This window comes from Monodelphis domestica, chromosome 4 (assembly GCF_027887165.1).
Source record: "Monodelphis domestica isolate mMonDom1 chromosome 4, mMonDom1.pri, whole genome shotgun sequence".
NCBI classification, from domain to species: Eukaryota; Metazoa; Chordata; class Mammalia; order Didelphimorphia; family Didelphidae; genus Monodelphis; species Monodelphis domestica.
Genome location: NC_077230.1, coordinates 110,447,244 through 110,469,460, shown reverse-complemented (window position 1 = coordinate 110,469,460; position 22,217 = coordinate 110,447,244). Strand labels below are relative to the sequence as shown.

Genomic DNA, 22,217 nt, shown 5'->3' with positions numbered 1-22,217 from the left:
TCATTTCAGTGGGTTTAAGGCTAACTGAAGTTCATATAAACTTTTATTCTCTTGGGCAAAAGAAAGCTATTTCACGTTTTCTACCCCAAACAAACAAAAACCAACAACAAAAATTCCCTAGATTTTTATTTAGGATGACAGTCGGTAATGTAATCTCAGAAACTAAAAATTAATCATTTTGTATACAATTATTTCAGCTTGGAAAATAACTAGGGATTCAAGGCTGATTCATCCCCATTATGAGTGTAAGCCCTTAAAGAATTGTGTGCACGCGCACACATGTAGATAGACATCTAGCTTAAAAAAAAAAAAGTAACTGGATGGTCTTAGAGAAGCAGCCTTAGTGTTTTCTTTAAGTCTATCCTGCTGTGACCATAACATCATCACCACTATTCACCTCCATCATCTTCCAGGCCAGGATTTAGTCGGCTTCTTAAACTAAGGCTAACATGGTAGCCATTTCAAGGACATGCTTGCATAAGGCTAGAGGTACCCAACAGGATCTAAACCGGAGGGAAGAAAGGAGCAGATGAGGGCTTTTTTCTGGTAGTTGGCAGCTAAGATTCATGGGATTCTTAAAAAATGACACAATGACAGCCTTTCTTGTCTTTCTCTTTCCTTGCTGGTTCTGGGGAAGGAGGACATTCTTGTCCTTGAAACTTCCTGATAACTTGGACAAGTTCATGGAAAGCTTGATCTACATTCATTCTAATTTTTGCAGATACCTCCACGTATGTCACTTTGAGTTGTCGTGCAAGTTGCTGTCCTTCTTCTTGTGTTACCTGTCTTTGATGGTCAAGATCTGCTTTATTACCAACTAAAATCACTGGAAATTCATCTCGGTCCTTATCTCTGAGAATCTCTTTGAAATTTATAGATTTCTTCACTCTATCAGTGACTGAAAAAAAAAATAGCAAAAAACCTTCTCCAGTTCTCATATATTGTTCTCATTGCCCCAAACTCTTCTTGACCTGCAGTGTCCAGAATATCGAGCTGTGCTGCTCTATCATCTATCACACACTATTTGTATATGAATCTTCAATTGTTGGATCACAATCTGTGACAAAATAGGACATTTTACAGATGAGAAAACAAGGGCCAAGACTACTACTACTCCCTAAGGTGGCCCATTCTATTTCTGGAAAGTTCCAAATTGTCAGAAAATCTTCTGTGCCTCAAGCTGAAATTTGTCTCTGGAAAATTTTTGTCCATTCCATAAGGTCAAGTACAATCCACTTAATTTCTCTTCATATAGTAGATAATTAAAATACTCCGCAAGCATACCCTCCTCAAGTCAAGGTAAGTCTTCAGTCCAGGTTAAACAAACTCAACACTTTCAAATGATCCTCAAAGAACAAGGTCTCCATCCCAATCCTCTTCTGTGTATCTGTCAATATACTTTTCTAAAATCAGAGCTCTTGGGTAGCACAGGGCATAGAGCCAGGCCTGGAGGCAGGAAGTCTTGCCATTCTTCTTTTTGCCTGGATGAACTAACTGGATGGTAAGCGCCGACTTCGCCTCATCCCACCACCACTAGAGCTGGTACTTCTCCTGCCTGGAGCTGTATTGCCAGCCCGAAGTGGCCATTGGCTAAATTCATCAATAAAGTCTTTCTTAAAAAATTCAACAAAGTGATTGAAGGCTAATGGAAATTCTTTACCACAGGTCCACCTTTGAATCCAGAAATATATCTCAAACTAAGATTTATATAGACAGAATTGTAAACAGTTATCTAAGCAAACAGAATTTAAAGCTTTGATAGAGTTTAAGATCAAAAAGGAAAAGAAAAATTCAAGACACAATGGGGTTTTTTTCCCCATTATTCAAGGGAGACTTCTACTTTGGCTTCTAATTGTTAGCAAGCAAACAAAAACAGTTAAATCAGCCAAACTGAAGAGTCAGACAAAGAACTGAACTACATTCTACAAGACTGCCAATTATTACTCACTGACCTTCTGACAAAGAGATAATGGATTCAAGATACAGAATGAGCAGAACATTTTCAGATATGGCCCATATGGGAATTTGTTTTGTCTGACCATGAATATTTGTCAAAAGGGTTTTGCTTTTCTTCTTGAATGGGGAAATTAGGAAGAAATTAGGAAGAGAAGAAAAGCTAGGGTATGGGTTGCTTCTAACCTCCCATATCTTGTCCCTCCCTTCCCCCCTAAGGTTATTTAAACTTTTACTTATAACTGCTCTTTTTGTGGTAGCAAAGAATTGGAAACTGAAGGGACGTCCATCAATTGGGGAATGGCTGAACAAACTGGTGTATGATGGTGATAGAATAGTATTGTGCTGTAAGAAATAATGAACATGATGATTTCAGAAAAAGCTGGAGACTTATATGAACTGATGCAGAGTGAAATAAGCAGAACCAGGAAAACATACACAGTAACAGCAATACTGTGAAAAGATCAACTGTGATAGACTTGGCTATAATCAGCAATACAATGATCCAGGACAATTCTGAGACTTATGACAAAAAATGTTATCCACTCCAGAAAATATATATTCCCCCTCAATTATGCAAAAAAATTTTTAATTTTTTTTGTATTTCAAGTTCCTAATTCTCTCCTTCCTTTCCTCTTTCACCTTCCCCTTACCATGAGATGGCAAGCAATCTGATAAAGATTTTACATGTGCAAACATGTAGAACATTTGTCCATATTAGATGTTTTGTGGAAGAGAACTCAAACAGAAAAAAAATTAAAGTGTAATATAGTGTGTTTCAGTCTATATTCAGATTCCATCAATTTTTTTTCTGCAGGTAGATGGCATTTTTCATCATGAGTCCTTGGGACTGTTTTGGACTGGGTCCATAGGGGAAAGGCCAACAATCTAACACTAAGAGGAAGGGGGGGGGGGGGGGGGAGTCACATTGGTGGAATTTTAAGTGCTGGAAGGGACCTGAGCAGCCAGAATGACCCATACTCAGAAAATGATTTCCTCTACAAATAACTTGATAGATGTTATCCAGTTTGTTTCAAGACCTAAATTCAATTAGGGGGAACTAAACACCTCCAAAGGAAACCTATTTTGAAAGGGTTCTACTAGTTAAGAATTTTCCATGCTAGCAATACTATACCAGCCTCTTTTATAATACCTTTGTTCATGGTTTAGCTCTGTGAGGTCAAACATTGGGTTTTATTACTTCCTTCTACATGACAACTCTGCAAAGTACTTAAATATAGCTATTCTGAACCCACTCCCAAGCAATCTTACTCTTCTTGAAACTAAACATCCCCAGTTCTGAAAAGATCCTCACAAGATAAGGCCTTCAAGATCCATTTTCACCATCCTGGTTGCTCTCCTCTGGAGACTCCAATTGATTAATAGCCTTTCTAAAATGTGCTGCCCAGAACTGAACTTAATAATCTAGACGTAGTTTGACCAGAACAGGATATGATCAGGCTGCCATGTCCTTAATCCAAAGGATTACCCAAAGCACAATGAAGACAAAAAGTGACTAAGCCGCAAGAGTATTAACAATGTACATAAGAAGTGATTAAAAAAAATATTGAAGATGCATGTATATAAACAAGAAGTTGTATAGTAAGAGTAATTAATAAAACAGATGAAGCACATTCAGTGCTGCACTAAGTGAACAATAAAGTGAATAACTAATCCAAATGACTATGTCTCTACCTTTTAGAGAGCTCCAATTATTACAGTTTTTCCTGATAAATAAATTTGTCCTCTTCCACCTCAATCCATTGGATTTGGATTTTTGTACTAGCCTCACATCACCAACAGCCTCTAGACATCTAAAATGAGATTTTCATAGGCAACTCAAAACTCAACATGTTCAAAAAGGAACTCATTGTCTTTCCCAAAAAATCCACCCCTCTTAATTTCCCTATTTCTATTAAGGATACCTCAAATCCCCTAGCTTTGAATCTCAGAATTATCAATCAATCATATCCAATCATTTGCAATTTTTTTCATTACTAGCTCCACTATATCTCCATCATCTGCCTGTCCTCTACTACCTACTTCCATAAGACATCACCTTAGTTCATTCAAGTTCTCACTTCTAAGATGCACTCCTCAAAACATAGCTCAACCTCCACTTTCTACACAAAGGGAGAAATATCAATCAACAGAGAAAATGCTGGAACAAGGTCCTTGATAGGTTTGATATACAATAGGCACTTAAATGTTCAACTAATAGTAGTTGGATTAGTCAGACCCTAAAACAGTGATAGAGAACCTTTTTGGACTTTTTAGGGACCCCTACCCCCAGACTGGGTGTCCCAGTGCCTGCCCCCACTTGTGTGCCCCACCCACCCCTAGGTTCAGAGTGGGGCCAAGGGGAGGGGCAGAGTTCCTTGGGAGTTCCTTGGGAGGCTCCAGTGCCCCATACCCTTCCCGTGGGGGGGGGGGGGGGGACAGACTACCAGCCTAGGGTCAGCTGCACCCCTCAGCTCCCAAGACTGATGGTATGTGGCCACTACACTCACTGTTTCCCCTTGGCTCCAGGAGGCCTGAGGGGGAGACCTGAAGGAGTATGGGCCAGTTCCTAGGGCAGGAGGGGTGGGCCACTGCCACAGCTCAGCTGAGGGGAGACTGGGGATTGGGGTTGAAGGAACCTGAGTCCCTGATAGTGAAGAGCATAGAATGCCCCACCCAACTCCTGCATTCAGGGGTGGGACCAGACTCCCAGACGGCCAAACCAAAGGCCTACATGTGTCCACAGAGGACTCTGCATGCCATAGGTTTGTCATCACGGCCCTAAAGTGTTTCCCAACTCTCAAAAAGTTTCTAGTTATAAAAGAGAAACAGCTAAGTAGTTGGGTAGTATAGAAGGGAAAGGAAAGTGTTTGAGGATTGGCAAAATATGTTCACAGGCAGATAGGAAACCATATGGGTGACTACTGGAACAAGGTTTTTGATGGGTTAGAAGAAAATGGAATTAAAGATGGATGGGATTAGCGTGAGCAAGTATTAATTAAGTCTGTGGTCTCCTTTTGTGACCACAGAGAGGTAGTACAGAATATAAAATGATAGTGAAGAGGTTTGGGAAATGAAAGGCAGCAGTTAACAATTACAGTCAGATAACACCTCAATCTTCTCAGTGAAATAAGATAAGTCACCTCTGCCATAAGTAGAGTGAAGTCACAACTGTGGCAAGAGTAAAGAAAAATCAATAAAATATTTAAATTCATAATAAAAGAAAATTAAAGGGAAATCCAAAAGAATTTATTCTATTCCTATAAATGTCAGCCAAAACAGTGTGCACAACAGAGAAGAGAAATTGTTCATGCCTTCAAGAAGTTTACATTCTATTTAAATGATCTGACCAAAAGCCATTCTCCAATATAGTCAAAAGATATGAACAGTTCTTAAAAAAATCGCAAGCTATTAACAGCATATGAAAAAATGCTCCACAATTAATAAGAGAAATGAATAATGAAACAATTCTGAAGTTTCCCCTTACATCCTGTAAATTGGCAATAATGACAAAAGATGAAAATAGTCTCGGATGGAAAGTCAAGAACATTAATGCATCACTGTTCATAATTATGAATTTGTACAACCATTTGGAAAGCAATATGGAATTATAAAAATAATTCCACTAGTGGGCATATTCCAAAGAGTATAATAATGAAACAGTTCCATAAATATCAAAATGTTTACAGGTATCCCTTCTCCCACATGGCTGAGGTTAGGGATATGGTGCCCCCATAATCTGAAAAATTCCATGCAACATTTCTTGGCTTTCATGTTCTTTTCACAAACTTTAACTTTTTACTTATTTTAACATAAAGAAATTGTGTATATTTATGGTCTTAAATTAAGATACTTTTGATATTATACAATACTATATATGTGTTTATTTATACATATACATGTAAATATACATATACATAAAATGGATTGGAGTTTCTAAACTTTATGTCAGCCTTCACGAAACTCCCCCCAAATTCCCATTTAATTTTTTATGCAGACCCACAATATAACAAAATGAAAACCATGATGGGGGATATTTATATGGCAGCCCTTTCTGGAGTAGCAAAGAACACGGTACATGTCTATTGACTGGAGAATAGCTAAATAAATTGTAATATGTTAATTACAACGTGCTACAAGAAATAATGGACATTATCCAATACAGAGAACTATGGAAATGTTTACATATACTGCTTCTAAGTAAATTAAGCAGAACCAGGAAAATAATATATGCAATTACTATGAATATAAATGGAAAAAACCACTACCATAAGCAGTAGGAAATGAATGCTAAAAAATATTATAAAGCACAAGGCTGGCTCCAAAGCAAAGCTATGATAAGCAATTCCTCTCATTTCTTTGCAGAGGTAGAGAAACAATCTATGGTTATGGAAAATTACATTTTCAATATATCTCAATACATAAATACATTTTTTCCAATGCATTAATCTGTTTTGGTCTTTTTTTAAATAATTCAGGAAGGATGAAAAGGAATGGGGGGGGGGGGGGTAATCTGGACCAGTAGCTTCAAATTCAAAAAGAAAGAAGGGCCAGTACTCTGTAGGTCAGATATTTAGTTTTGAAATTTATTATCAATGTTCTATTTTATTTTTATTTTGTTAAATATTTCCAAATTACAATTTTATATGATTCCTAAAGTACTATCAGTGTTGTGAGTCAAATGATAGCCTCATATTTGACACAACTGATGTAGACAACTTTTAAAAATATGAATAAAAAGATATTCAAAAAGATCTAAAACTCACTTTGGAGAAAGCAATTATAATGCAATAAAATAAGGATAAAAGAATGAGGTTTCAGTTATGATTATATATCATTTTTTAGGAATTTAATGATAGCTTGATAGTAACTTAAGTTTATTAGGAACAAGTTAGTTTGTTAGGAATTAGGTTAAAGCTCAGCAGGCCAGAAATAGGAAAAATCACAACAACAGATTCTAGAATACTAACAAATGGAGAGGGAAAAAGTCATGGAATCAAGGATGAATAGGCAAATTATTCTACAATGATGGATGGAGATGGATTAGAAAAACCATCTCATCACAGCCAATCACAGGGGTTACCAGCTTACCTCCAAACTAACTGGTTCTTAAACACTCCCCTCACCCTTCTTTTGGCCCAGTCCTTTTATTTGTACATTCCTTATCTCCTTCTCTTCTGAATCAGATATGCATCTCTCAGAACAGCCATAACCGGTCATGAAAGCACAGCAGCAACTGCAAATGTCACCAAGAAAATTTCCTCCCCATTCCAAGCACCTCTTGTAACTATGACAGGTATCCCTTGAAGAACAGACTTCATTCCAGGCAGTAACTTTTAGTGAGAGCATTTAGAGAGAGTATTAGAAGGTATAGCTAGGCTTTAATCTGAAGCCCAAATCTAATTACTAATCTAACTTTTCCCCCCAAACCCTTTCCTTATTTTGGGGTAAAATATAGATAATATACATAATAAGTACAATGATAAGCACAGTATCTAAATTTTTAAATAAGTAAATATTCACACTTTGAAGTAAATGCTTAAAATTGTTTACTGATATCCACAAAGTTTGCAAACCACTAGATTAAAAATAGTTATGGAGTCCATATGCTTTGACCCAAAGATCTAGGCATATACCCCAAAGACATCAATGAATAAAAAGTTGCATAAACATTTATATCAATATTTTTGTAGTAAAAAAGAACTAGAAACAAAGTAGATGCTCACTAATTGGGAAATGCCTACATAAATTGTATTAAATTCATACTATGGAACATTACTGCATAGTAAGAAACAAAGTATATGAAGTATATGAAGTATATGAAGACTACAGAACAGTCTTAAGAATTGATACAGTTCTACAGAAAAACCATAAAAACTCTATAATGGAGATGGAAAGGACAAAAAAAGCTAAAACTGAATTCTATGAAATTATAAGCTTGGTTCTAAACAAGAGATACAGAAAATGCATCTCCCTCTCTTATTTGCAGTGATGAGACCATAAATATAGAACACTATAAATAATATCCGCCAAGGAAGATATATATATAGTAGTTGGTTTTATCCATCCTGTTTTTGGAAGGGAAGAAAGGGGATATACTAAGAAATAAAGGTGATAGAATTTCATGAGACGGTGAGATCTAAGCTATGGCCACATAAAATTGGTTAGAGAAAGTCAATGGGGTGTAGGTGACTGAGAAATTGTGTGATGAGGTCGTCAGATGGCTTATATCACTAGATGAATATCTGAAATCCAAGGATGTTGACAGGGAATTCAGATATTAAAATCACTGAACCACTAGAGAATATAACCTAGAGAGCAGTAGATAAAAACAATAAGGATGGAGGGAGAATCCAAACATACTGTATGATCCCTTTAATTGAGCACTCAAAAGAGAAAAAAGCTCAATGAGTGATGGGGGGGTGGGGGGTAGAGAAAGAGGAACATATAGAGACACAGAGAGAGAGTATGTGTACAAGAGAGACAAAGAAGGAAGACTGGATGGAATGGAAGGAACAAGAGAAGCCAGGGCAACAATAGATAGAGCTATAAAGACTATTACTTTGTTATCTCGGGAGAGCCAGATGAGGAGGTGAAAAGAATACTGGCTGAAAAGTTTTGAAATATAATAGAATTTGTTGAGGTCATAAACTGTGGAACACTTATATATATCTAATAACAAACACTTGTGATATTTAAAATCTGTTGAGAAATGTGGAACCCAATAAAAATAAGCTTCTGGGTATATATGGACAATATATATTTGGTCCCAATCATTTTTACACTTTAATAGCATTAATTCTGAATGCTGGCATGAGACTTCTGTGAGGTCCTTATTAGGATATTAATCCTTTGAATTTTAGCACTGCTAAAAATATGCTGTTTTCTCCATTTATCTACTTGTATACTCTAAATAAATTGTTTTGGATTCAATTTTAATGTTCTATATTTCAAATTGTTAGTTGTCTCTTTGGCTAAGACTACCAAAAATCTAACAGGTGAACATGTTCTGCTTGATAATGCTATTTTTCTGACAAGAAATTCAGAAGAACTGTGGCGCAGAACTTGACTTTTCAAACTATCTAATAATTACTGTCTCTCTTACCCTATTATAAACTCAGAAAGAGTTCAAGAACCATGAAACCCACATCAACAACCAATACAAAGCTTATGATATACTCTCAATAAACATTCACTCAACTGAATTCAAACCTTATTTGAGTAGGTGTATTTTTTAATAGTGAAGAAAAGGTTACCTGGGTTGCAGAACTCAGGTCAGAATATCCTACACTCAACTTCCAGACTATACATAATATAATGTACTGTTTGTTAAAACATGGCTTGATTGATGACTATTATCTGGACTCTCAAAAAAAACTAAAGAGAAAAAGATATTAAATCAAGTCAACAAGCATTTATTAAGCAGCTACTCTTTACCTCTAGACTATGAACTCTTTGAAAACAGGGACTCTCACCTTTCTTTTTATAAACTTAAAGTGTTTAGCAGAGTTCTTGGCACACAGGGAGCTTAATAAATATTTACTTGACTGACTGGCCAGGCCTTGGGCTAAGTATATTACCTATCAATACCATCAAAGGGTAATGACACACAAAGAAAAATTTTATTGATTTTAAAAAAGGTCATTAAAGATTTATTTAGTAGATACAGCTGGGCAAATCTTTCTCTGAGAGGACTAACTCAAGGTAGAAAAGGGGGCAGATCTGTAGTGATGTCACAATTCTGGGACAAAGGAAAAGCCTATCACTGGAACAAAGAAAGACAAGTTTAAAAAGTTCAGGTCTGACTGCCAAATGGGTGATCAATTCTATCAGAAGAAATGGGTTCTACTAGAAATGGAATCAAGGATGACACTGGCTACTAGCCCAGATAAGGTATATTATTATATAAGGTGTATATATATATATATATATATATATATATATATATATATATATATATATATACACATACCTATATAAGGTGTATATATAATAAACCTGAATTTTGTAAAAATCTATATGCTGAGCTAGAATCTAGAAAAATTCTAAAGAAAACATATTGCTAGCCAAGGGGTTTTGCTTATGTTCAGGTAGTGTCACACTTTTGAAATACATTTTATAAAATCTCAAATGTCAAGCTAAAAATTTTGGACTTTACACAACCACTCAGACTCAATTTCTTAAATGTAAAATAGGGGGCTAGAAACAGAGTGTGAAAACAGAATCTCAATGAGCTGCATATTGACTAAAACTACTAATATGTTGAATTATAATTTTATTTATTAAACATTTCCCAATTCCTTTTTAATCTGGTTTAGCCACAGTTTTGCAGTCCTCAAAATTTGACATCTCTGGATGATCTCCAAGATCCCCTTCAAGATCTAGATCCTTTGGCTAAGAAATCTAATTCCTTAGTCTATGAAAGATGAAGGTTTTGAACAGTGGAGGGAAAGAACAAAACCTTACAAAGATCAGTCTCACAATAGTTTTCAAAATTAATTGTAGTATTCCGCCTAAAATGAAGATCTGCAACTGTTTTGAAACTTACAACTTTGAGTCTTACAAGTGCCTTGTGACTGAGATTATTTGATGTTCCTAGAGTCACAAAAGGCATTATTAGTACATATAGGATATCAGTACAGGTAATCCTGACTCAAAGACTGGTATTCTTACTCACAGTCTTTCCCATGTACCTTTCAAAAATCTTTGTGTAATTATATAAAATATTCTTATACTTAAATATTGCACAACATGCAAGTGAACTGAAATGAGATGATGAGTTTGATTAAGGCTAGAGGGCTAAATCTATTAAAGCTACATTCAAAACCTGTATTTCTAGACCAAAGAAAAAGAGCTCTAACTATAAGTTGCTCAAATTCCTAATCACTCTTTTTTGTCTCTACTGTAAAGATCTTCACTACAAAACCACTGGCACCTTAATGGTTAATTTTTTTTAATGCCCCTAATTCCAAGGATATACATGCACATCTGCCTGTTCAAGAAAGAAAAGCATTTTAATGTAATCTTAAAATTGAAGTATAGGGGGCAACTGGGTAGCTAACAACTGGGTAGGTCTAGAGATGGGAGGTCCTAGGTTCAAATCTGACCTTGGACACTTTCCAACAAGCTGTGTGACCCTGGGCAAGTCACTTAACCCCCACTGTCTAGCCCTTAACACTCTTCTACCTTGGAACCAATACACAGAATTGATTCCAAGATGGAAGGTAAGGGTTTAAAAAAAAAATTAAAGTATAACAGAAAAAACAATTAACAACATAAACAGGGGATAAGGAAAATTACCTCCTAAGAAAGTTTCAGCCAAAGCCCTTGATCAAAGTTCTACAAGTCACTTAAAACAGAAATTTGCTAAAATTAAAATACTTCAAAAGCTTCCGTTGCAAGTCCACTAAAGTATTAAATCTGATCTGTAAAAGTTTTTTGAATGGCTGCTAAAATTAGAACAGTTAACAAAACTAGGTATCATCTGAAGACAAATTCTAAATGAGGCTCTAATTATATTACAAAAAGTACTTTCTTAATTTAATTTAAAATAATTGAAAGAACACTGGACTGTCAAAAAAAAAGCTAGTCAAAAAACCTGTTCTCTAATTTCAACTCTACCATTAACCAATCATAACTTTGAAGCAATTCGGATTTCCTTATTTCCTTACTTTGAGCTCTAAATTTCTATGATTTGTATGGAATGCACAGGTATATGAAAACCTGGGAATGTTCCTACTAAGAGTTCAAAGTAATTCATCTTTACATCAATAATTAAATATATCTAACAAATAACTGGCCTGATATCCAGCTTGCAATGGAATTTAATAGACTAGAAAGAGGATATCATAAAATTGAAATAATTCCCTGCAAAGATTACAAAAAAGTGATCAGAATAGAAAAAAAAAGTTGCTATTTTTAATGAGACTACCAGCATACCCTCTAGTTCTGATTGGTTCTTTTAGACAATTATCAACTCACACAAGGAACACATTTCAAAAACGTTAATATTATCAAAGACCAAACCAATTTCTACCTAAAATACTTTTAAAGAGGATGCTTTCAGTATACTGAGGAAGAGGGCATTAGGCTTGAGGGAAAGGTAACTTAAAAAATATTTTAAATAAGACACACCTCTTAAGAGTATAGTTCTGGGGACAGTTAGGTGGTTTGGTGGATTGAGAGAGTTGAAAATGTTAATTTATTAATCTAATATAGTGCTTTTTATTACTTTTTCTCCACGCTTTCCAAAAGAGCTAAATTAACAAAAGGTTGGAAATAGATTGAATCTATAAAATAGGTACATGAAACTTCTTACATAATGAAAGCTTTTGGCTTCCTAAACATAAAGTTAACTTCCTAACCAATTCTGGTAGAGAATAATTTATACTAACATTTATGGCCATAGTCTACAATAACAATAACAAGAATAAACAATTTTTATACATATATCCTAAATCAGTTTACTTTTCAAAGTAAATATTCATTGTAAGAAATTTTAACTATGGCCTATTCACTTAGTCAAATGAATCTGAATAACATTTACCATTTTCTGGTAAAAGCTGAATACCATACTCATTCATCCACTAGACAATTTTCTAAGTACATATATTTTCCTTTTTATTTATTTTCTTTCCATTTTAAAAATATACATGTTTCCCTTATATTTATTATTAATTTCTTTGACACCTTTTTTACATTTTTATTAATGACAGCATTTCATTCCAGATAAAGTAAAGAAACCAGACTCTTAAGGGTGTATTATTTAATTCCTTTTTATAAGTATAGATATTTCTAGGAGGCAGAGTGGTAGAGAGATCTGTACATTATCTCTTATACCCATGTGACTTCTGTGGAAAACTTAAGCTTGAAAAAAACTAAGTGTAAAATATTCTTTTTTCCCTATATTTTTATATTCTATATTTCATATATTTCTATATGAATAATATTCTATATTTAATAATATTCTGTATTCTATATTTCATAATTCATGGATCTGTAATTTGGTCAGCAGAGATACTTCAACTTCAGCAACCAGCTGCTGAAACCTAAAAATTTATCACCACCCTAACCTTGGTAATAAGTTCTGATCACCAGGCAATAGACATACAATCTATCACAGGATCTATATTCAAAGCCTTTCCAGATGGTTAAAGTCTCACTATAACTTGTACTCCACTAAAAGAAGGCCCTGCAGTAAGAGTATTTCAATAGGATATTCTTTGTCATATTGTTTAAAATTTGGTGACATTTCACCACAAATTCAAGTATGAACAAATTGCTTATATATAGTGATTATATCAAATAATCTGAAATTGTTACACGATTTTGAAATTTCTAAAAGTCAAAAAGGGGTTGTTTCTCAATACAGTGACTGAAATTTCTTTGAAAACTTTGACGTTCCCCTTAGTGTCTAAAAATAAAAGCATTTCACAGAACCATTCAATTAAACCAATATTTAATATATATTAAGTTCCTGCTATATATGCAAGGCACTGTGAAAGGTTCTGGGTCTAACAAAAACAAAAAACCCAGTCCTTATCCTTGAAGTTACTGTATTGGTATACAAAATTTCACATCTATTGTGAAACAAAACATTGGCAATTGGACAGTTAGACACCAGTGGATAGAGTGGCAAATCTGTCTGGAGACTCCTACTCCTCCTTACTGAGTACAAATCTGGTCTCAGACACTAGCTGTGTGATCCTGGACAAGTCCCTTAACCCTTTTTGCTTCAGTTTCCTATCTATAAAATGAGCTGGAAAAGTAAATGGCAAACCATTCCTGTATCTTTGCAAAAGAAAACCCCAAATGGGGTTATAGAGAATCGGTCACAATCGAACACCAGAGAATTAGGAAAGGACTTCCTTCTGTGGCACCTGAGCTGTCTTTCTTGTGAAGGAAGATAAAAGAGATTCTAGAGTTGAAATTGTTATGGAAGTACAATAAACCAGACACTTCCAAGGAACCACTTGTACAACGGCATATAAGAGAAGACAGATGGCAGACCAGTTTGACTGGGATGGAACATGTGAAGGGAAATACTATCAAATAAGACTGATCATAGACTGTGGAAGTGAAAATGATCACAAAGCACCAGTTTATAGTCCTTCCCCACAATTAAAAGATGAGAAAAATAAATCAATTTTTTTTCAAATTATTCTACGCAAACAGTATTGAAACATACAGAAATGAGCTTAAGGTCACACTTTTTTAGAAATCTGTGACCAGGAAACACCTTCAAAATCTATCAAGTTTTTTTTCTCTTCTTGCTTTCTCAATGAGTGGTAACGGGGTAGAGAATGAGAGAATTTGAAAGTGAAAAAATATCTATTTTTTAAATTTATCTAGCTGGGGCCCCATTTCTATTAAGATCTGAAGCTCCACTGATATCCATAATCATCTTTATGACTATTTCAATCCCACTAAAATTCAACTGTTTTAATTTTTAGATGCTTAGGTTAGCAGTGAGGACCTGAAGTCTAGTGTAAAGAAAGCCTTTTATCTAAGGCATATGAATTTAAATGAAAATTGGGTAATTTAAGGTTGAAGTTAAAATAATATAAAACAGATATTTTACATACAAATTCTAGTGTAAAATATCCTATCCAGGCACAGTCCTGGATTTCTACCACTATACCCTGCCTCTGTCCCTACACACCGCTGAATGATGCTGGCAAAAATCATACTGACTGGATCCACTACAAATTTATTATGTTGTTATACAGTTGTGTCTGACTCTTTGTGACTCCAAGGACCATAGCACACCAATGCTGCCCATGAGTTTTCTCAGCAAAGATATAGATTTGGCTTGTTATTTCCTTCTCCAGAATATTAAGGTACACAGAGTCTTACTGAGGGTCACACAGTTATTAAGTGTCTAGGGGCTGGATTTGAATTCAAGTCTTCCTGACTCTAGGATCAGTAGTACTCTAGTCACAAAACTATCTTGCTGTCTCATATGGATTTATGTTACTTTATCCTAACTAGTCCCTCATTACAGCATGGCAATCCTTTTACATGCCCCCAACTGATTCACTATCCTGTTCATCAAGGTGTATTTTCAAGTATTTTTGTCACCCCTCAAACCTTTCCCAAGTTTCTTAATAACCCAACTCCTCTCACCTCAGAACCTCAATTTGTATTTTACTGGAAATGTTGAGGTCTTTCACCATGGGCTTCCCTTTTTCCCTTCCCATCTCTCATTTTTGATCACTAAGATGTCTTCTGCCATTCTCTCCTTTTTCCCCCTGTTTCACATTAAAAGGTAGTCCTCTCTGCCAAATTAATCTCTCTACAAGAATAAATAATCCCATTCCATTTCATTTTGTCTCATCCCCATTCTTTGTTATCTTCAAGTTCTCCCTGTCTACAGGCTGTTTCCTTATTACCTACAAAAATGCTCATATCTTCCCTATTCTCATCCTTGCTATCCTTGGTATAGCTACCATCCTATATTTCCTTCTCCTTCTTCTGGCTAAACTCTTAAGAGAAGGCTATCTACGTAGAACAATGCCTCCAATTCATTTCTTCTTACTCTATTCTTATCTGAGACAGAAGTCTAACTTTGACCTCATCACTTAATGGAAACTGCTCTTGCCAAGAGGATTTTCCTAAAGCCTAAATTTGTAATGACCTCTCCTCCCTATTCCATCAACTCCACAAACAAACAGAAAACACTGTTTGGCTTGTAAAGTTCTCCATAACCTGGTTTCTTCCTACCTTTGCAGTTTTCTTCCTCAGCCATTAGCTGTACCCCATATCTGAAATTCACTCCCTTTCTCATCTTGACCTCCCAACTTTTCTGGCTTCCTACAAGCCTCAGTTAAAATCCCTTCTGTAAAAAGCCTTTCCCAATCCCTCTTAATGCTGCCTCCCCTCTGATAATTCTCCCCAGTTTATCTTGTATCTATCTCGTCTGTACAGTTATGTTTCCCTCATTAGTCAGTAAGATCCCAAAAAAAATGGAAGTTTTTGCTTTTCTTTGTATTCCCAATGCTTAGTACAATACCTGGCACAAAATAAGTACTTAATAAATGCTTACTAATTTGACTTCTAGAAATCCCAGTGTATTGGTACAAAGTATACATATATGCATATGTATATAAGTATCTTTATGTGATCCAAGCCATCATCTTGCACTGCCCTAAAATAAAAACATGTATTGTATTTAATAAAGTGCCAGCTGCTGATACAGTTCTAGCTAGGCTGTTTTAAATATTTGAAATAAAATTTTAAACTACTGAAATAAATTCAAACATTTTGAAGATGTCACTAAAAGTGGAAAAAGTAGAATTAGCTCCATCCAGTTTTCACTATTTTAAAAGACCTACCCAGACAACTAAGATAAACTAGAAATAAGAAACATGAAAATCACAGATTTTAAGTGGCCTTTAGACTAGTAGAATGATTCCTAATCTAGATCCTTATCAATAAAGATCTACAAAACATTTTTCTATACTGAAAATTTCTGGACACAAATTTTAACAGAGAATTGGATTTGTGCCTGAAAAAAAGTTGACTCTTATAATATTGTGTTGAGTGAGAAAATTAGTGCATTATTCTCAAGGTAATAGTTATTAATAGCTCCAAGAAGTTAGTAAAGCTAGTTCCCATCCCACCCATCCCCATCCTCCTTCTGGCACAAGGTTACCCCCACCCCATCTTTCTCCTAGCATAAGACCTCACAGCCTGTAAGTGTTTGGGGTTGCGTCTTTGGTGTCTGTCTGGGAACTAGTCTTAAGGAGGTCCCAGACTGACTTTGTCTTAGATCCTGAATTATTCAATGATCGTATCTTCTCCCATCGTATTAGAGGCTTCTCCCAGGTGGTCAAGCCCCATGGCTGGAATGATTCACTAGTATCTATTATAAAATAACAACCTCCCAGGTAATCAATTCAGCCCTCAACTCCTCTTTGTATAATATTCCTGTCCTTTACTTCTGGATTAAAACCTGTCTTCAACCATTGTAAAAATGTTATAATCCCTTTCAGGGAGTATTGATTGTATGAGGATTCTCCAATAAATAAGTGAATTTTCTGTCAATTTGGGGGTATTGGTCTTAGGTCAATGACTTGAGGCAGTGCCCCACACTTCTCTGTAAATCTTTGGAGGGGGGTGTATTTGTCTTAGGTCAGTGACTTGAGGCAGGGCAGCAACCCACATCTCTCTCAATAAAGCACTGCATTTTAATTGATGGTTCTCCCTGTCCTTATATTGAAAAAGTGACTAAAGAGGGTACACCTTGATATTTCAAGGTCCCTTTAAACTTCCACTCCACACAGTATGAACTTTTATTTTTGGTGGTGCAAAAAAAAAAGTGATTTCTCTGTTTTAGGGAGTTACCAATAAGGAAATTTCCTCTACCAATAAAAACAAAAAACTCTTCTGGCAACTTAGGCTTGACAATTGTCACAGTTGCACTGTCACCCAGTTAATATTCCTACTGTGAACTGTAGGTTCAAAATCTTGAACCTAAGTCTAACTGATTGAGACTGATTTTCTATTCATTATGCCATTCTTTCACTAAACAGCTTTGAACTCTACAAAAAACTTACCTTAACATTATCCACTTAGTACACAGGATGAGCTATAATAAACTACAAAGATTGTATGCAGGAAATACTTGAGCTGCAATTTAAAGGATGGGTATAGAACATTGCCTGACAAAAGAACATAGAACATGCCTTTTACTTGGGGGGACAAAGCTGGGTCAAGAAAGACAAGATGAATAGAGAAAACAAACCTGAAGGGAGGGAAAATGCAACTGTATAAAATAAACAATCCTATAGACGGTAGTTTCCAACAGCCTATCTAATCCAATATAAACTTCATTTCTCACCACCCTCTAGTACAAAAGTTCTCCACGGGTCTAACCCCTAGACATACCATGGCCAAACTATCCCCCTTATCTAGAATGCATTTTCCTTCCTCTTCTTTAAAGATCCAGAGTATTTCTACTTTTCAAGATTGTATTCAAATCACACAAGAAGCCTTCCCTAGAAACTATAGTGTCAATTACAATCACGATCATACTACTCTAATTTTATCATATATACTATCCTTTCTAATTATTTCACATATGTAGACTTTGTCTTTCCAACAAGACTGTAAAATACTTATTGGTAAGAACCATGGTTGATTAATTATTAAGTCCCACACAGGACTTTACACAATGGAAGCATTCAAATTTGTTAACTGTTAAGAATTGGATTCAAGTAAAAAGTGTCCTGTAAAAATACATGCATATACCACATATAGTCAGTGTCTCCCTCCACTACAAAACTTAGAAATTACTTCAGTGATGAATGTCATCAACTTGAGTTAGGTTTACTAGTGTATTAAACCCATCAATATTAGAGTAGCCTTTCTCCCACAACTAAAGCTTTGCCACTGTATTACTTAATCTGCCAATAACATTTAAGCCAAACTCATGTCCAGGAGATGAGCTGTAACAGTAACTTGATTCTTCCCCACATTTTAAAACAAAACTTTAGAAACTTGACCAAGAAGCTTAATGGTGGTCTGAGGCTATTCACTGGGATGAAATATAATTGAGAAAAAACTTTTGCCATTCCAAGCAATAGTTTTAAAATTGGGTAAGCTCTCAGTGTCAGAATGGGTGATATTTATCTCCAAACCCTCCCTAACAAAATTACTTAAAACAGGCAGATAAAATTCCTATACTGTCAGGATGGAAAATGCTGCATATTTCTGACCATTTCCATCAATATCTTAATATTTAATTAACACTGGTAACTGAAGACATCTCTACCATTAATACCCAGTCTCTAGTCTACCCTTTCTTTTACTTTACATCCAAATTGTGAGATTTATTAAAGCTATGAGAAATATATACAGCTTTATAATTTTGCTTAACTGTGCTTGTTATAAGGGAGAGTTCTTAGAAGTTTTGACAGTGCTGTTTTTAAAAACAGAATAATTAACATTTCTTTAATTCTTTAAGCAATAGATTTTAAGACTTATTGGGGGGAAAAAAGTCCTAGGTACCTCGAAAGTTCCCTTCTAAACTCAATATTGAGAGAGAGAGAGAGATCTTAATAGCAGGGGAAAGGAAGGGAATAAGCATTTAGATAGCGCCTGTGTCAGGCATAGTGATATAAGCGCTTTTCAAATAACCGCATTTGCTTTCATTTTGATTTAATAGTAAAATAATATTTGCAATTGTTTCTAAAAGACTCTGGTTTCAGCAGCTAGCTAGTAATTTGCAGAAATACGACAAAACACTCTCCTGTCATCAAGGTTTTGGCCCAGAAACAAATGCTTTACTGGATCCGGCTGCACAATTGCCGGCGTCGACTCCCTCCCCCCACTAGTTTCTCACCCCCCCCCCCCATGAAGCAGCACCACCTTCAGGAAATAAAGCTTACAAGTACAAAGCCCAAGTGACTAACATTTAGTATTTCTGAGGATGGGCTTATGATTGTAGATATTAAGTTGACTGATAACTGGTCAGTGGTTTAGAATAGGACCCAGAGGCAGTAAAAAAAGGACAAACATCTTTAAAAAGGAACTAGTTCGACTAAAAGTGGATTTCATTACAGAGCACACAAGGGCCTTCCCCTCCCAACAACCCCCCCCCCACCAGCGACCCAAGAATGACACACGTTGCTTTCGGGCCCCAGACCCCGGTGAGGGAGGCTCTAGACGCTTCCCACAACGCCCACGAGACTCCCTTCCACGCCTCAAGTCTAGGGCAAAGCACCGCCGACTCTCCACCGCTATGGAAGCGCCTCCCACCACAAAACTTAAGAGGTTTTCCGGGGCCCCCGCCTCCACGCTCACGCCGGGCCTTCCACGCCCCCGAACCGGGCCTCGTCCCCACCGGCTCCCCTCCTCCTGCTGCAGGGGCTGCGTCCCCCACAGGGGCGGTTTCCGCAGTCCGCCCCCACCCCCGTCCTTACTCCAGCCCCAGCCTCGGTCCCGGGGACAACCTGCGGCGGCGAAGGCTCCTCCCGGTCCCAAAGCACGCAACGGCCGGGCCTGAAAATGGCGGAGAAGGAGCCGCCACCGCCTCACGCCGCCCCGCGTCCCCGACCGGCGCCGTACTCACCGTCCAGTCTCTGGGCTGGGGTCCCCTTAGCCCAAGTTAAAGGTGGAGATTTTGGCCTTGAGTCCCTCTCAGCGGTCTCTGCCGTCTAGCCCCTTCCCGCCACTTCCACTGCCTCTCTATCCACCACAGGAGCCTCACCGGCCCAAGCTGGCCGCCATCTTCCCCTCCGAGCAACCAAGCGCACGATTTTGCGTCATTACGTACCTGGTACGCCTCGGGGTCAGAGGGTGCGGAGGCGGAATTCAGCTGGCCAGAGGCGCAGTCAGCGTCGAGGCTTGATCAGAGCATGCGCACAGGTGAGGAAGTTGTCAGCTTTCTGAAATCTGCAGAGGTGTTTCTGACTCTCCTTTGTTACAGCTAACGAGGAGAGGTGCGTACCTTTTTTAAAAATCCGGAAATGCGAATCTCCCTAATTTACTAACACAGGAAGTGCTTATTCACTTTACTAAAGTATTACCTGCTAGCGAAAAGGTTTAAGTGGTTTGGGTACATCTAAAATAAACCATTAACCAAAATTCAGATTGCATATAACTTCTCAGGAATATTATAATATTTTATCTCGGAACTGATGATCATATCCGTACCTGGATGTCAGTACCTGTTTTCACAGACCCCTAAAAAGGCCTCTTTAAGATTTGCCGGTGCTTTAGGAAGCTGGCCAAGATTTGAATAACCTGTTTAGACTTCAGTTGTTTTATTTATAAAATGGTGATAATAATTTACTTGCCTGAAAGCATGGGGTTTGCACCAGAAAATTTCTTGGGAACTCCTTGACCCTCTCATATTTTTGATTCTATACTTATATCTATTTTTTTAAAACCTGGTCCTTAATTGTTCTAAATCTCTTTACCAGACCAAAGGAATGCTTAATGATGTACTATCCTCAATAATTGAAAGGTGATGTTTTTTGAACCCCCAGAATAGTGGTAAACTAAATGTGGCTCCAGCAATGAATAGGAGTTTCACTTGAACCACTCACACTTTCTTTCTAGGCCCTCCTTGTGACTAGTAACAGGATATATAGAAGTGGTCTATGATTATGAAACACAGAAAAACTAGGTATATAGAAGTGGTCTATGATTATGAAACACAGAAAAATTAACAGACCTTGAATAGATGTGACTGGGGCCCCTATGTTATTATTATGCCCTAACCAAAAGAGATAACCAGCTTCATAAATATTAGTGACTTACCACTTACAAGGCCTGGCAAGGTCTTTTGACCTTAGACACCAATTTTTCCTGTTTTGAAAAAGAGGTACAATGGTTGTCAGGGTGATGGTTGAGGTCATCAGGGAGAGATGATTTACAACAAGCTGGACTAACAAATTCCCATGATACCCAGACAATTGTGAATGCTCAAAGAGGTACTTGCCAGACCTTCTCCCCATGCTACACCTAACACATACAAATGCCTGCCCACCCTCTAAAACAGAGATTCTTAATCTGGAGTCCACATGGATAGAATTCAGGGGATCTCAGCTTGGTTGGGGAAAAAAAAAGTTGCATCTTTATTTTCCCTAACTGCTACCTGAAATTTTGCATTTACTTCCATTATGAATATGAGCAACAGAATATAAAAACATAAATATCAAATGACTGTCATCAAAAGAAATCATAGATATTTTCACATCACGGTATAATTGTACAAATATCTCAAAAAACATTTACTCTCATCACTACAAAATTATTGTCATTATTAGATCAGCCCCTTGATAATAGGTTACAGAGGCCACCTTGTCCTCACAGTAATTCAGCATAATTGATTTCCTTTGTAAGCCTATGTATTTTATTTTTTGCACTTAAAAACATTCTGAAAAGGAGTACTTGGGCTTCCCCAAACCTGAAAAGGGTGAGTAAAGGATCCATGACACAGAAGAAGGTTCTAAGGAAATTCTACCAAATGTTAAATTCATATCCATATTCATTGAGGAAGTCACTACAAAGATTAGAAGAGCCTTGAGTTCTTGGCTTTTCTATACCATTGACTTGCTGAATAAATTTGAACAAGTTACTTCATCCCTCTGGGTCCTAGTTTATAAAAATGAAGGAGCAGTACCATATATCCAAGGTTCCTTCCAACTCAAGGTTGTATTAGGAGAATTAGGATCAGGTGTTTTTATTATCAGACCATATTCCCTCCCAGCTAAAACAAATTATAACAGACAATTTAAGTTAGGTAAATATATTGG

General features: G+C 36.6%; 1 protein-coding gene and 1 pseudogene across 5 annotated transcripts in view; both read right to left on the bottom strand.

The window, feature by feature from the left end:
- The window catches only part of WDR33 (WD repeat domain 33), a 110,249-nt gene extending 88,974 nt beyond the window's left edge, over window positions 1-21,275 (bottom strand). Inside the window, exons 1-2 of one of the 5 annotated variants that reach the window (XM_007493982.3) lie at window positions 21,220-21,275; window positions 20,027-20,383 (exon numbers count right to left, since the gene is read on the bottom strand). The gene's annotated coding sequence lies outside the window, so the exon portion shown is untranslated. Of the gene's footprint in view, window positions 1-20,026; window positions 20,384-21,219 lie in introns of those variants that run through there. The other 4 variants (XM_007493983.3, XM_056793704.1, XM_007493984.3 and 1 more) reach the window with 4 other exon arrangements.
- Window positions 114-9,851, bottom strand: LOC130453671 (ras-related protein R-Ras2-like; annotated as a pseudogene).
- Window positions 21,276-22,217: the final 942 nt, after the last annotated feature.